The 17,437-nt window shown below is 44.9% G+C and overlaps 1 non-coding gene across 1 annotated transcript; it reads left to right on the top strand.

Moving 5' to 3' along the window:
- Positions 1–15,236: 15,236 nt before the first annotated feature.
- On the top strand, positions 15,237–15,309 carry trnaa-ugc (transfer RNA alanine (anticodon UGC)). Its single transcript has one exon. It is a non-coding gene; the product is annotated as a tRNA-Ala (tRNA).
- The last annotated feature ends 2,128 nt before the right edge of the window (positions 15,310–17,437 follow it).

Genomic DNA, 17,437 nt, shown 5'->3' with positions numbered 1-17,437 from the left:
TTCTCAACATCTACCCTGTCAATCCCCTTCAGAATATTGTCCGTTTCAACGAGATCACCTCCCATTCTTCGAAACTCCAGAGAGTATCGGCATATTCTACACAATCACTCATCATAGGACAGCCCTCTCATCCCAGGAATCAATATGTTGAACCTCTGTTGCACCATCTCCAAGGCAAGTATATCCTTCCTTAGATAAGTACTATGGGCGAATATCCTGTTTTTCTGCTGATTCTACGGTTGTATAAAAAGTTATTAAAATTCAACAGTCGCTGGTCAAACATATTTGTATTTCCTTCAGTGTGCAATACATGTGGGTACATTAATGCTGATTGAAACAATTATTCAGTATTTCACCGACTTGAATTATTTTTAATGAACTTGCTCTGTAACAATGTTTTCCCTGGCCGAAAATCAAACACTGACCACAGCAATGAGAACACCAAACCCTTACCACTGGACTGCCAGGGAGCACTGTTTGCAGTTGCCCCATAGTACCGAATATATAGCCCACAGTACAAGAGTAAGGAAGTCTTGCTACAATTATACAGGGCCCTGGTGATACCACACCTGGAGTACTGCACACAGTTTTGGTCTCCTTATCTGAGGAAGGATACACTTGCCTGGGAGGTGGTACAACAGAGGTTCACCAGATTGATTCCAAGGATGAGAGGACTGTCTTAAGTTGAGAGATTGTGTAGAATGGGATTATACTCTCCGGTAGTTTAGAAGAATGAGAGGTGATCTCATTGAAACACACAATATTCTGAAGGGGATTGACAGGGTAGATGCTGAGATGTTGTTTCCCCCGGGTTGGAGTATCTAGAACCAGGGGGCACAGTCTCAGGTTAAGGGGTCGGCCATTTAAGACAGAGATAAGGAGGAATTTCTTCACTCAGGGGGTTATGAATCTGTGGAATTCTCTGCCCCACAGGCCTGTCGATGCTGAGTCTCTGAATATATTCAAGGCTGAGTTCGATAATTTTTGGAGTCTCAGGGAATCAAGGGATCGCGAGATCGAGCGGGAAAGTGGAGTTGAGATCGACGATCAGTCATGATCACATTGAATGGTGGAGCAGACTTGAGGGGCCGTATGGCCTACTTCTGCTCCGATTTCTTATGTTGTTATCTGTACTGGCTCTGTAAAAGAAATTTCCATTAGTCCCATTACCCAGCACCCTGCAAATGTTTATTTTTCAACTATATTTTCCTTTGGAAAGTTACTATTAAATCTGCTTCCAAAACCCTGTCAGGCAGAATAATATTCACATTAATTTTATACAGCCCCATTTTAGACATTACTTTCCCTGCTTTGCATGTCATGCGTGGGCAAATGCATGGCAGATGAAGTATGATGTGGATAAATGTGAGGTTATCCACTTTGGTGGTAAAATCAGAGAGACAGATTAGGAAAAGGGGAGGTGCAATGAGACCTGGGTGTCATGGTACATCAGTCATTGAAGGTAGGCATGCAGATACAGCAGGCGGTTAAGAAAGCAAATGGCATGTTGGCCTTCATAGGGAGGGGATTTAAGTACAGGGGCAGGGAGGTGTTACTACAGATGTACAGGGCCTTGGTGAGGCCGAACCTGGAGTATTGTGTACAGTTTTGGTCTCCTAACTTGAGGAAGGACATTCTTGCTATTGAGGGAGTACAGTGAAGGTTCACGAGACTGATTCCCGGGATGGCGGGACTGATATATCAAGAAAGACTGGATCAAGTGGGTTGTATTCACTGGAGTTCAGAAGAATGAGAGGGGATCTCAGAAACATTTAAAATTCTGACGGAGTACGACAGGTTAGATGCAGGAAGAATGTTTCCAATGTTGAGGAAGTCCAGAACCAGGGGTCACAGTCGAAGGATAAGGGGTAAGCCATTTCGGACCGAGATGAGGAGAAACTTCTTCACCCAGACAGTGGTGAACCAGTGAAATTCTCTACCACAGAAAGTTGTTGAGGCCAATTCACTAAATATATTCAAAAACGAGTTATATGTAGTCCATACTACTAGGGGGATCAAGGGGTATGGCGAGGAAGCAGAAATGGGGTATTGAAGTTGCATGTTCAGTCGTGAACTCATTGAATGGCGGTGCAGGCTCAAAGGACCGAATGCCCTACTCCTGCACCTATTTTCTCTGTTTCTATTTTTCTGTGAATTACTATCTTGTCTCATTTTACACACTGCATTTTAGGACATTGCTTTAAAATGTTTGGTGCCTGCGGCACCAGCCATTGTTAGATTTAGTCACACACCATCCTGACTTGGAAATATATCGGTCATTTCTTCATCGTCAATGGGTTAAAAGTCTCGAACTCCCTCCCTAACAGCTCTGTGGGAGCACCTTCACCACACGGACTGCAGCGGTTCAAGATGATGGCTCACCACCACCTTCTCAAGGGCAATTAGGGTTGGGCAATAAATTCTGGCCTTGCCAGTGACACCCAGATCCTGTGAATTAATATAATAAAACACTATTTTAGGAGTCTGGTTCTAAATATTCTTTGCTGACGACACCAGGAATCTGGGGCAACTTTTGTCAAATTGGGCTCAAAACTGGAGCGGTAATTCCTACCGTACACAGAAAATAGAATCAGTATTGAAGATAAAATCACATGGTGCTCATTTTCAGAATCAACGCAGTAAGATTTGAAATAAAGTGAAAGAATTTCACAGTGAAAGGATTTGGAAATTAAATGTGACTTGTATTTCGCTCTTTACTTAAACTTTGTGGCGTCTGTCTGCCATTCATGTCTCTGTTGAATAAGGAAGGAGTGGTTTGACATTGACCAGACTGCACTGTTCCTGATATTTGTGGGCTCATCGTTTATAATGAGATGTTTCTTAACTATTGGTCAGTGCCCAATTTAGCTCAGCCGTTGCTTCGTCGTACCAACTTTGTGAAAAGTTTGAATTTGTCTGAATGCACTTGCTACCTGGTGTTTTTGTTGTCATTTTCAATCCCCTTCTTTCGCACTGAAACAAATTGTAACCGTGTTTTTAAATTAGCAGTGCGAGAATTTTGCAGGGCATATTTAAATGCTTCACAAAACCTTTCCAATCGCTTCAGTTACCAGGGTTCGATTCCCAGTTAGGGAAGTAATTTTGCTACCACTAAGTTTAGTAATTTAATTAAATTACACAGATGACCCAAAGCACTTCAGAGTGTTGTCAAAACAAATGCGTTGATAATTAGAAAGAAGGAATGTCAGAAGTTGGACTTGAGTTTCTGGGATGGAGTATAAATCACCCTCTGTGCACTGGAACTGGGAAGGGTGAATAATGAATGAGTTGTTTCCGGGTTTGAAATGCGGCTCAGATCTGCTGGTATTAACCGATAGCATTGTTGAGCAGAATGAAAGAAATGCTAACATGATCACTGAGGGTCAGTCGAAAGTTCAACAACTTTATTTTAATAATTTGTGAAACTTTAATCATTGAGGAAGTTTTATTCCCTTTCTGATTTTACACACTCTGTATTTTAGGAGACTGGTTTTAAATGTTGATTGCTCACCATGGGATCAGAGAAGTTTACAGGACGGAAGGAGGGAATGAACAATTAAAATCAGTTTTTGTTACAAAAATAACATTTTCATTTGGGCTCGAACCAGGGATTTTTCGCGGGTGAGGCGAACAAGATAACCGCTACACTAAAGAAACTGCTGCTTAGTGCAGTACCCAGAGAGAAGTGTTCAGTGACAAGCTGAAATGCTGAATCCGTTTCTGCCAAAAATTCCTTTCACAAACATTTCTCTGACCGAAACTGCACAAAACAAAAATGTTCCTTTCAAATGTGCCAATTATTTTCGTTATGCTTTTATTTTGCTTTCATGGGATAAAATAATTAATGATTCAATCATCTGCTTTTACACAATGAAAGAAATGCTAACTGAGAGAATGTCAATCCTTCAATAACTTGTTCTGCGCTCTGCATGTTTGTAATGTCGCCAAGTTTGCTGATGATACAAAGATAGGTGGGAAAGCAAGTTGTGAGGAGGACGCAAACAATCTGCAAAGCGATATCGATAGGGTCAGTGGGTGGGCAGAAATTTGTCAGATGGAGTATAATGTGGGAAATATGAGGTTATCCACTGTGGGAGCAATAATAAAAATGCAAATAATTATTTAAATGGGGAGAGATTACGAAATGCTGCGGTGCAGAGGGACCTGGGGGTCCTTGTACATGAAACACAAAAGGTTAGTATGCAGGTACAGCAAGTAATTAGGAAGGCAAATGGAATGTTAGTCTTTATGACAAGGCGGTTGGAGTACAAAAGCAGGGAAATCCTGCTACAACTGTACAATTGTGAGACCACCAAGTGCAGAAGCTCTAAAGGAAAATAAGAAGCGCAGGGGTGCAATTAAAAAATATATCAGGAAGGCAAAGAGAGAGCATGAAAAAATGTTGACAAGTAAAATCAGGAAAAACACAAACACAAAGACATTAAGTGTAAGAGGATAACTGGAGAAAGAGTGGAGCCTATTAGAGACCACAAAGGAAATCTGTGTGTGGAGGCAGAAGACGTGGCTATGATTCTTAATCGATACTTTGCCTCTTTTTCACAAAAGAGAGGGACTGTTGATGTAGCACTTCAAAGACCGGACCTTGTCCGGGTGAAATGTGCCCGCATTGTCTCAGTTGCTTTTCGACCGAGAGCACCTCTGGTTCTACTAAAGAGTCGAGTCGAGTAGGTCTCAATTCAACATCAGCTCTTTATTTCTCCAGCATATGCACGATGTTTTAGAAATATATTAAGAGCAATGGATAACTAAACAAAGGGTGGGTCTATTAGATACCATGAGGGTAATCGGTGTGTGGAGGCGGAAGATGTGGAGATGGTTCTGAATGAATACTTTGCGTCTGTTTTCACAAAAGAGAGGGGCGATGCAGACACTACTATCGAGGAGAAGAAGTGTGAAATATTAGATGAAATAAACATAGTGAGAGATGAGGTATTAAGAGATTTAGCAGCTGTGAAAGTGGATATCCCCAGGCCCGGATGAAATGCATCCCAGGCTGTTAAGTGAAGCAAAAGAGGAAATAGCAGAGGCTTTGACCATCATTTTCCAATCCTCTCTGGCTTCAGGTGTGGTGCCAGAGGACTGGAGGGCTGCTAACGTTGTACCTTTGTTTAAGAAGGAAGAAAGGGAGAGACCGAGTAATTACAGGCCAGTCAGCCTAACCTCGGTGGTGGGTAAATTATTGGAAAAAACCTAAAGGACAGGATAAATCTTCACTTAGAAAGACACGGATTAATCAACGACAGTCAGTACGGATTTGTTAAGGGAAGGTCGTGTCTGACTAACTTGATTGAATTTTTTGGGGAGGTAACCAGGAGGGTTGATGAAGGCAAAGCACATGATGTAGTGTGTATGGATTGTAGCAAAGCTTTTGAAAAAGTCCCACATGGCAGACTGATCACAAAAGTAAAAGCCCATGGAATCCAGGGCAAAGTGGCAAGTTGGTTCCAAAACTGGCTCGGAGGTATGAAGCAAAGGGTAATGGTTGGTGGGTGTTTTTGAGACTGGAAAGATGTTTCCAGTGGGGTTCCGCAGGGCTCAGTACTTGGACCCTTGCTTTTTGTGATTTACATCAATGATCTACACTTGAATATCGGGGTTATGATTGAGAAGTTTGCAGATGATACTAAAATCTGCGGTGTGGTTGATAATGAAGAAGAAAGCTGCGGAATGCAGGAGGAAATCAATCAACTGGTCAGGTGGGCAGAACAGTGGCAAATGGAGTTTAATCTGGAGAAGTGTGAGGTCATGCATTTTGGGAGGGCTAACAGGAAAGGGAATACACATTAAATGGTAGGACACTGAGAAGTGTAGAGGAACAAAGGGACATAAGAACATAAGAACATAAGAAATAGGAGCAGGAGTCGGCCATACGGCCCCTCGAGCCTGTTCCGCCATTTAATACGATCATGGCTGCTCCGATCATGGACTGGGTCCACTTACCTGCCCGCTCCACATAACCCCTTATTCCCTTATCGTTTAAGAAATTGTCTATATCTGTCTTAAATTTATTCAACGACCCAGCTTCCACAGCTCTCTGGGGCAGTGAATTCCACAGATTTACAACCCTCTGAGAGAAGAAATTTCTCCTCATCTCAATTTTCAATGGGCGGCCCCTTATTCTAAGATTATGCCTCCTAGTTCTCGTCTCCCCGATCAGTGGAAACATCCTCTCTGCATCCATCTTGTCAAGCACCCTCATAATCTTATACGTTTCGATAAGGTCACCTCTCATTCTTCTGAATTCCAATGAGTAGAGGCCCAACCTACTCAACCTTTCCTCATAAGTCAACCCCCTCATCTCCGGAATCAACCTAGTGAACCTTCTCTGAACTGCCTCCAAAGCAAGTATATCCTTTCGTAAATATGGAAACCAAAACTGCACGCAGTATTCCAGGTGTGGCCTCACCAATACCCTGTATAACTGCAGCAAGACTTCCCTGCTTTTATACTCCATCCCCTTTGCAATAAAGGCCAAGATTCCATTGGCTTTCCTGATCATAAATTTAATTTAAGACAGAGATAGACAGTTTCTTAACTGATAAGGGAATAAGCGGTTATGGGGAGCGGGCAGAGAAGTGGACCTGAGCCCATGTTCGGATCAGCCATGATCGTATTAAATGGAGGAGCAGGCTCGAGGGGCCGTATAGCCTACTCCTGCTCCTATTTCTTATGTTATGTTCTTATCACTTGCTGTACCTGCATACTAACCTTTTGTTTTTCATGCAAAATTTCCCCAGGTCCCACTGTACTGCAGCACTTTGCAATCCTTCTCCACTTCAATAATAACTTGCTCTTTGATTTTTTCTGCCAATGTTCATAACCTCACACTTTCCAACATTGTACTCCATCTGCCAAATGTTTGCTCACTCACTTAGCCTGTTTATGTCCTTTTGCAGATTTTTTGTATCCTCTTCACACATTGCTTTTCCTCCCATCTTTGTATCATCAGCATACTTGGCAATGTTACACTCGATCCCTTTTCCCAAGTCATTAATATAGATTGTAAATAGTTGCGGCCCCAGCATCGATCCCTGCGGCATCCAACTAATTACTGATTGTCAAACCGAAAATAAACCATTTATCCCGACTCTCTGTATTCTGTTAGTTAGCCAATCCTCCATCCATGCTAATATATTACCGCCAACCTCGTGAAATTTTATCTTGTGCAGTAACCTTTTATGTGGCACCTTGTCAAAATGCTTTCTCGAAGTCAAAATACATCACATCCACGAGTTCCCTTTATCCACCCTGTTCATTACATCCTCAAAAAATTAATAATTGCTGTAATCACCATGAATACCTATACTTTCTGTGATAGACCGAGCTTACAGACTATCTGGCTTCTCCTGCCCTTTGCCGGGCACGTGTTCCGGGTTTAATTTTACAAACTGTGTGAGTTCGCTGATCGTGGAGAGACGGTAGGAGCCTCTGTGGCCCCACTGTGAGAATGTGGAAGTGAACACGGTGGCTGGGTGATCCGTGACATTTCTGCAAAGGGCAGCGGAGGAGAAGGATTGAGAACTTTCAGTGTGGGACAGAAGTTGTTTCAGGTGAGCCAACACATTCCTGATCAACACAGAGGGAGCTCACTGGTCAGCTCCCCTTTGTTGCGGTTGTTGTGACAGAGGTTTCTGTCATACAGCGGTTATTACGTTTTCTTTACATGAGACAGGGCCCTGGTTCAATCCTGGCCATGAACTTTATGTTTAAACTTGCTATAGAGGAACAATCAGAGGCGAGTTTATTCTCCTGGCAAATGCTGCCTGATCTGCTGAGATTTCCAGCATTTGCTGTTTTTATTTGCTATTTATTCTCCTGGCAAAAGGGCTCCCTTATTCCTTCATTGCACTTTATTTCACTTCAATAACTTTCAGTGAGAGAAAACGGATCCACCGGGGACCTTTCGCGTGTGAGGCCAACGTGATATCCGCTACACTGCAGCCCATCAAAGGGCGAGAAACCACTGAATATAAAGGATGAGCTCACAAATATCAGGGGCAGTGCAGTCTGGTCAACGTCAAACCCTCCTTTCTTATTCAGCAGAGGCATGAACGGGAGTCAGACGTCACAAAGTTTAATGAAAGACACAAATATAAGTAACACTTCGAAATCTTTTCACTGTAAAATTCTTTCACTTTATTTGAAATCCTACTGAATTGAATCTGAAAATGAGCACCATGGGATTTTATCCTCACTGCTGATTCTATTTTCTGTGCACGGTAGGATTATCCGGTGCTGTTAAATTTGACAAAATTTGCCCCAGATTCCTGGCGTTATCGGCAATGAAGGTTTTGAACCAGAATCCTAAAATACAGTGTGTAAAATGGGTTAATATCCATAAGAACATAAGAAATAGGAGCAGGAGTCGGCCACACGCCCCATCGAGCTTGCTCCGCCATTTAATACGATCATGGCCGATGCGATCATGGACTCAGGTCCACTTCCCTGCCCGCTCCGCAAAGCACAGGACAAATGATTGAAGTATCCGACTGTCCCTCAGTTAGCATTTCTTTCATTGTGCAAAAGAAGGTGAGGGGTTAATTAATGATGCTTTCCCTTGAAAGCAACACAAATGTTTCAGAAAAAAACATACGGTGACTGGCAGGTGAGCGTTGCTTCTGACACCTGGTGGGAATGGGTGGGGATTTTAAAGCCACTTGTATGTGAAACCTTCATACAGACGAACATCACATGCTTTTGGTCTAGACCTCGTGTCGCAATGGTAGCGCGTCTGACTCCAGATCAGAAAGTTGTGTGTTCAAATCATGTCGGGGTCACTGTATTTTTGGAAATTGTTCTTCCAGAATTAATATTTTCTTTGCTGTTTGGCAATAACCAGACCCTTGCTCCAAAGTCTGTCTCACTGTTTCCCCGGTGTCAGGCAGAGATACGCCTGGTGCCCTCATTTATTTCATGTGACAGGACACAACAGTTCAAAATCACCCTGCAGGTGGCCACACCCAGCACTGAATAGTCAGGATGTCCGAGCGGTCTCAGATGCTGTGTTCCGTTTGCAGTCTCCTCTGGAGGTGTGGATTTGAATCTGACATTTCTTACTTTTTATCATTAAGTGAAACTCATTGTTTGACACCACAACTCACTCCAAAAAACTGGGATTCAGCAGTTCACCTGCTCGCTTCACATTTCCGTCTGACCTGTTGCTGAAAGTGGAGATGTTTCCGCAGTGTGGCGGTTCACACGTTTGCCTCACAAGTGAAAGCTCACCGGGCGGGAATGTTTTCTGTAGCTTTCTCCTCATGGATGCTCAGGGGCGAGTTTGTTCTCCTGTGAAACGTCATAAGATCATAACCATGGAAGGATTAGGGGCCGGAGTAGGCCATTCGGCCCCTCAAGCCTGGTCCACTATTCAAGAAGATCCTGGCAGTTCCTTGACAGCAAGTTTAAACATCTGGTTATGTTCCTAACATCATTTGAACCGCCGTGTTTCCGTAGCCTCGTTGTTATCACGTTCGCTTCACACGCGAAAGGATCCCGGGCGGAACGTGATTTTTGAGACTATTTTTGCTGTGAAATAAATTGAACAAAAGTCGCCCCAGATTCCTTGTCACATGAGCAATAAACATTTTAAATCAGTCTCCTAAATACAGAGTGTTATGTCTTGAATAAAGAATCTGACCAGATACTGCAAACTCAAAGTAAGGTGTGACCGTCGTCCTTTCTTACAAGTCTCCAGTGTGCATCTCCAACCTGTGAGGCCTCCTGGTGTGCAGGTGCTCCCAAGGGATAGTGGGATCCCTTGGGACTCCAGTGGATGAGCCCTCTGATGGTTAAACAAGGTATTTACAGGTTTATACATGTAACAACACTCCCCCCGCACCGCTCCCCGCAGCCTCCCCAAAGTCAGTAGTGTAACTCTTTACAATTTGAGTCAATCTGTGGCCTTCCTTTCCCTGGTTGAACTTCTCGGTGCAAATGCTGGTTTTGGTGAGTCATTTGTTGGGACCTCGCTGGCCTGCTGGGCATAGTGAGTCCTGCTGGGCTGCTGCGGGTGATGGGTTCTGCTTCGTGGTCAACCGCTGGGTTGAGTGCCACTTGTGTGTGTGTTGGAGGAGTGAAAAAGGTAGAGTCTATTGTGGGTTGTTCTGGATAGTCCATGAATCTGAGTTTGGTTTGGTCCAAGTGTTTCCTGCAGGTGAGTCCATATGAAAGTTTGACCAGGAACACCCGACTCCCCTCTTTGGCCACGACAGTGCTGGGAAGCAACTTGGGACCTTGTCCATAGTTCAACATAAATACAGGATAATTAATCTCGATTTCGCGTGACACATTTGCTTGATCATGATATGTATTCTCTTGAAGCCGCCTGCTCTCTTCCTGTTTGTGTAGATCAGGGTGGTCCAACGAGAGCCTTGTCTTAAGGGCCCTTTTCATGAGCAGTTCCGCGGAGGGAACCGCAGTGAGCGAGTGGGGTCTTGTGCGGTAACTAAGCAGGACTCGGGATAGGTGACACTGCAGTGAGCCCTCAGTTACCCTCTTCAAGCTCTGCTTGATTGCTGCACTGTTCTCTCTGTCTGACCATTGGATGTTGGTTTAAACGGGGCAGATGTCACATGTTTGATCCCATTGCGTGTCATGAACTCTTTGAACTCAGCACTGGTGAAGCACAGCCCATTGTCACTGACAAGAACGTTAGGCAGGCCGTGCATGGCAAACATGATCCGCAAGCTTTCAATGGTGGCAGCGGAAATCATCTCATATTCAATCCACTTGGAGTACGCATCTACAACCACAAGGAACATTTTACCCAAGAACGGGCCTGCATAGTCGACGTGTGCCCTAGACCACGGTTTGGAGGGCCAAGACCAAAAACTTAGCAGCGCCTCCCTGCGTACATTGCTTAACTGCGTGCATGTATTACATCTGTGAACGCAGGACTCTAAGTCCGCATCGAGATTGGGCCACCACACGTGGGATCTGGCTATCGCTTTCGTCATTACAATGCCTGGGTGGGTACTGTGGAGATCACTAATGAAAGTGTCCCTGCTCTTTTTTGGCACCACTACTTGATACAGTCTGCCTGTATGGACATTTTATCTCTGCGCCGCTGGTACGGCTTTATTTCTTCCTGCATCTCTAACGGAACACCAGACCAACTCCCGTGGAGCACACCGTTTTTTACTAAGACAATGAGGGATCCGGGCTCATCTAGGTTCTAATCTGTCGGGCGGTAACAGGTGATTGCTCACTCTCGAATGCTTCCATTACCATAACTAAATCTGGGGGCTGTGCCATCTCCACCCCTGTGGTGGGCAATGGCAGCCTACTGAGAGCATCGGCACAGTTTTCTGTGCCTGGTCTGTGGCGGATGGCGTAGTTGTATGCGGACAATGTGGGCGCCCATCTCTGGATGCGGGCCGATGCATCTGTATTTATCCCCTTACTTTCAGAAAAGAGGGATAAAAGTGGCTTATGGTCAGTTTCCAATTCAAATTTGAGCCCAAACAGATACTGGTGCTTTTTTTTTACTCCATAAACCCATGCTAACACTTCTTTTTTGATCATGCTGTAGGCCCTCTCAGCCTTAGACAGACTCCTGGATGTATAAGTAACCAGTTGCAATTTCCCAGATTCATGAGCTTGATGCAATACACACTCAACATCGTATGACGACGCATCACATGCTAGCACCAAAGGCTTACATGCATCATATAGCACAAGCAATTTGGTTGAGTATAACAGTTTTCTAGCTTTTACAACGGCATTTTCTTGGCTTTTACCCCATACCCATTCGTTTTCTTTATGCAGTAAAGCGTGCAGTGGTTCGATCAATGTTCTGAGACCCGGTAAGAAGAGAGGAAAGTACTTCAGGAGTCCTGGAAACGACCGCAGCTCCGTCACGTTCTGTGGCCTCGGTGTGTTGTCGATTGCCTCCATCTACGAATCGGTGGGCCTGATGCTGTCCGCCGCAATTCTTCTCCCCAGGAACTCCACTTCAGGCGCCAGGACAATGCACTTCGAGCATTTTAACCTTTGCCCCACGCGATTAAGCCGACTAAGAAACTCCTCCAGGTTCTGCAGATGCTCATCTGTGTCCCGACCTGTAACCAAGATGTTGTCCTGGAAGACCACGGTGCGTGGGACCGAATTCAGTAAGCTTTCCATGTTTCTCTGGAATATTGCCGCGGCTGATCGAATCCCAAATGGGCATCTGTTGTGAATGAAGAGATCTTTGTGCGTGTTGATGCAGGTGAGGCCCTTCGATGATTCCTCCAGCTCCTGCATCATGTAGGCTGAGGTCAAGTCCAGCTTCGTGAACGTCATTCCTCCGCCAGCGTCGCAAAATGGTTGTCTGCCTTTGGTAGTGGGTATTGATCCTGAAGGGAGAAACATTTGATAATTACTTTGTCATCACCACAGAATCTGACGGTGCCCTCTCCCTTGAGGACTGGAACAATTGGACTGTTCCGCTCGTTGAATTCGATCGGCAAAATGATGCCCTCTATTTGCAGCCTGTCCAGCTCGATCTCCACCCTCTCTCTCATCATGTACCGTACTGCTCTCGCTTTGTGATGGATAGGTCGCGCCCCGGGGAATTAGGTGGATCTGCACTTTTGCTCCTTGGAAATTCATGATGCCTGGTTCGAACAACGAGGGGAATTTGTTTAAGACCTGGGCAGACGAAATGTTGTTGACGGGCGAGAGCACTCGGATGTCGTTCCAGTTCCAGCGTATATTCCCCAGCCAGCTCATGCCGAGCAGCGTGGGGCCATCGCCCGGTACCACCCAGAGTGGTAACTTGTGTATCGCTCCATCGTAGGAGACCTTTACAGTAGCACTGCCGATTACGGGAATCAGTCCATTTGTGTAAGTTCTCAGTTTAGTGCGAATGGGAGTCAGGACTGGCCTTGAGGCCTTGCTGCACCACAATTTATCGAAAGTCTTTCTGCTCATAATGGACTGGCTTGCGCCCATGTCTCGCTCCATTGACACCGGGAGTCCATTTAATTCAACCTTCAACATTATCGGGGGCACTTTGTGGTAAATGTATGCACCTCATATACCTCTACCTCCTCGGTCTGATGCTCTGGTTCGTTGTGATCTGCCGTGGATCTGCCCTCCTCTGCAACATAGTGGTTTGCAGGATTAGCAGGGTTTGCAGCTTGCCTGCACATTCGTTGCAGGTGTCCCATTGTTCCACAGCCCTTGCAAACGAATCCTTTGAAGCGGCATGAATGGAAACGATGATCACCCCCGCAGCGCCAACAAGATGTTAATGGCGTAGCATTCATCACCCTTGATGGTGGACTCTCAGACATCTGCAGACGTACAGCTACAGGCATGTGAGGCCTGCCCTGTACGTAACGATTTGAAAACAACATTACTTTGTTCACAGTACTTGTACAGCACTCGTGTGCTGAGAGATTTGTTTGGTATTGTCACTGGTGGCGATAAACGCTTGGGCTATCGCTATGGCTTTACTCAAGGTTGGGGTCTCGACTGTCAAAATTAGTTTACGAAGTATTACTTCATGGCCAATGCCAAGTACAAAGAAGTCCCTGAGCATGTGCTCCAAATGTCCTTCAAATTCCAAATGCCTGCAAGGTGTCTTTGCTCGATGACATAGCTCGCCACTTCCTGGCCTTCAGACCTTTTGCACATGTAGAACCGGAACCTCGCCATCAGAACGCTTTCCTTCAGGTTAAGATGCTCCCGGACCAGTGTGCACAAATCAACATACGATTTCTCTGTGCATTTCGCTGGAGCAAGCAGCTTTTGTATGAGGCCATAAGATGGTGCCCCGCAAACAGTGAGGTGAATCGCCCTTCCTTTGGCAGCATTCGCTTCTCCTTCCAGCTCGCTGGCCACGAAGTATTGGTCGAGTCGCTCCACTAAGGTTTCCCAATCATCTCCCTCCGAAAATTTCTCCAGGATGCCCATTGGTCTCTGCATCGTTGTGGTGGGGTTCGTCATCTGTATCTCATCACCAGATGTAGTGCATGAATAAAGAGTCTGTCCAGATACTGTGAATTCAAAGTAATTTGTGACCTTAGTCTTTTATTACAGGTCTCCAGAGTGCTTCTCCAGCCTGTGAGGCCTCCTTAAGTACAAGGGCTCCCAAGGGATTGTGGGATCTCTTGGGACTCCAGGGGATGAGCCCTCTGATGGTTAAACAAGGCATTTACAGGTTTACAGATAGAACACTTGTTTGCATAAGTTCTATGCAAATTGAAAGGTCTCATTCGGTATTTAAACGTGGAATCTCTCGCAAATTGCCATGAACAACCCCGAAGTGAGAATCATACCCCTGGACCAACGAAACAACTGCTTGACAAGAATGGCGATAAAGTGTAACCATTATAAAAGCATGTTATTGTGTGTATCTATTCTTTGTAGCCGGAGCACATGAGACCGAATCAGTGACTTTGCTTTTTCGACCTGTCTTCTGAAGCGCCGCACGGTCCCACTCCGACAGTCAATGCGCTGTTGGGACGTTAGTGTATCCAGGCTGTGGGTGGCCACCCCGAGCGCAGCAGAGGAGTTTCTGCAATTAGTTCTAGGTGGGGACAGTATTTCCCCTTCTCTCTTCCTCTTGTCTATATCGTTGTGCTTTGATTTCTCTATTTATTCCTCGTCTTCGTTTCTAGTGTTTAAAAGGGAACAAACGATGAAATGGATTTCACTGTAGAAAATAATTTCTCTCACTTAAATTTAGACGTGCTACCGTTGCACCATGAGGCCTAGACAGCTCGCCGTTGATATTCACGGTCATATACAAATATATATAAATATATCTACATGCATCGTAGCTGTTCCCTGGTGCTCGAGGGGTTAAGATCCGGTGCACTAACCTGGTAACGATACTCGATCAATTTGTCAAATAAAAATAATTGAGGTCTGTGAGACGATTAGTAATTGCTGTCATCACCATGAATAACCCCATTACTTTCTGTTACGGACCGAGCTTCCGGATTCTCTTGTTTCTCCTGCCCGTTGTTGGACACGTGTTCCGGGTTTAATTTTGAGTTCGCTGATCGCGGTGAGACGGTAGGAGCCTCTGTGGCCCCACTGTGAGGATGTGCAAGTGAACACGGTGGCTGGGTGATCCGTGACATTTCTGTAAAGGGCAGCGGAGGAGAAGGATTGAGAGCTTTCAGTGTGGGACACAAGTTGTTCAAGGTGAGCCAACACATTCCCGATCAGCACAGAGGGAGCTCACTGGTCAGCTCCCCTCTGTTGTATCAGCTATGCCAGAGGTTTCCGTAGTGTAGTGGTTATCACGTTCGCTTTGCACGCGAAAGGTCCCTGGTTCAATCCTGGGCGGAAACATTATGTTTAAAGTTTCTCGAGTGGAACAATCTGAAGCGAGTTTAGTCTCCTGACAAATGCTGCCTGACCTGCTGAGATTTCCAGCAATTGCTGTTTTTATTTGCTATTTATTCTCCTGGCAAAAGGGCTCCCTTATTCCTGAATTGCTCTTTATTCTACTTCAATAAATAGATAACTTTCAGTGAGAGAAAACGGATCCACCGGGGACCTTTCGCTTGTGAGGCCAACGTGATATCCGCCACACTGCAGCCCATCAAAGGGCGAGAAACCACTGAATATAAAGGATGAGCTCACAAATATCAGGGCAGTGCAGTCTGGTCAACGTCAAACTCTACTTTCTTATTCAGCAGAGGCATGAACGGGAGTCACACGTCACAAAGTTTAATTAAAGACACAAATACAAGTAACACTTCCAAATCCTTTCACTGTAAAATTCTTTCACTTTATTTGAAACCCTACTGTGTTGAATCTGAAAATGAGCACCATGGGATTTTATCTTCACTACTGATTCTATTTTCTGTGCACGGAAGGAATAACCGATGCTGTTAAATTTGACAAAAGTTGCCCCAGATTCCTGGTGTCATCAGCAATGAAGATTTTGAAAGAATCCCCGACAAAAATTGTGTAAAATGGGATCTGGTTTAACAGTTAACATGCAAAACACAGAAGAAATGATTGAAGTATCGACTGTCCCTCAGTCAGCATTTCTTTCATTGTGCAAAAGATGGCAGTGGGTTCAGTCATGATGCTTTCCCGTGAAATAAAAACAAAAGTTCAATAAAGAAACGGACGGTGACTGGCAAGTGAGCGCTGCTTCTGACTCCGAGTGGGAATGGGCGGGGATATTAAAGCCCTTATTTTGAGGAACGTTCATATCGATAAACATCTCATATTCGTTGTGTAGAGCTAGTGGTGCAACGGTAACACATCTCACTCGAGATGAGGACATTGCTATCGAAATCATGTCAGGGTTCCTGACCATTAGGATAATTCCGGAATCAATATTTTATTTACTGTGTCTTAATAACCAGACCCTTGCTCCAAGGTCTGTCTCACTGTTTCCCCGGTGTCAGGCAGAGATACGCCTGCTGCCCTCATTTATTTCATGTGACAGGACACAAAAGTTCAAAATCAACCTGCAGGGGGCCAAACACAGCAACACCGAGTCAGGGTGGCTGAGCGGTCAAATGTGCTTTGCTTGGATTGCAATTGCATGTGGAGGAGTGGGTTCAAATCCAATGTCTGACACTTTCTGCTTTAATCATTAAGCGAAACTCATTGTTTGACACCTCGACCAACTCTTTAAAAGTGGGATTCTGCAGTTCACCTGCTCGCTAAACATTTCCGTCTGACCTGGTGCTGAAAGTGGAGAAGTTTCCGCAGTGTAGCGGTTAACACGTTCACCTCACACACGAAAGCTCACCGGGCGGGAATATTTTCTGTAGCTTTCTCCTCATGCATGCTCAGGGGCGAGTTTGTTCTCCTGTGAAAAGTCATGAGATGATAAACATGTAAGGATTAGGAGCCGGAGTAGGCCATTTGGCCCCTCGAGCCTGGTCCACCATTCAAGATCCTGGCAGTTCCTCGACAGCAAGTTTAAACATCTGGGGCGGAGCCAACAGGCGCCTGGCTGCAATCAGCGACAAAAACCCGCATTTGGCAGAAGCCCCGCTCGATCAATTGGGAGAACATGAAACTCTTAATCTTCGGGTCGCGGGTTCGAGCCCCACGTTGGGGCTTTTTGTTCAAGGTTATCCTGCATTCAATGGATCATTAATTAACCGATGATCTTCATTTGCATAATTAAAGAAATGCTAACTGAATGAGAGTCAATAATTTAATATTTTGGACAAACAAGTGAAAGACACCTGGTGCTGGTGGGCAATTTTGTTGCCTTTATCATTGATGCTTGATCTCCAAGTCTAGTTGTCAAATCCTGTGCTCAACCAGCAGTTACCTGTTATAAATCAGCGGAGGAGAAATCAGTTTGTTGTCTAATGCTGCATTTACCTGCACAATGTGTGCTGAGATTATCTGTGCAATATGCAATCAGCAGGATGAATAAAAGCAACGTTTTTTGAAATGCAGGCACTGCATGTTTTGCACTCAATAAAAAATTGCATTTTCT

This window comes from Pristiophorus japonicus, unplaced genomic scaffold, assembly GCF_044704955.1.
Source record: "Pristiophorus japonicus isolate sPriJap1 unplaced genomic scaffold, sPriJap1.hap1 HAP1_SCAFFOLD_147, whole genome shotgun sequence".
Lineage (NCBI taxonomy): Eukaryota > Metazoa > Chordata > Chondrichthyes > Pristiophoridae > Pristiophorus > Pristiophorus japonicus.
This window is presented reverse-complemented; position numbering and strand designations above follow the sequence as displayed.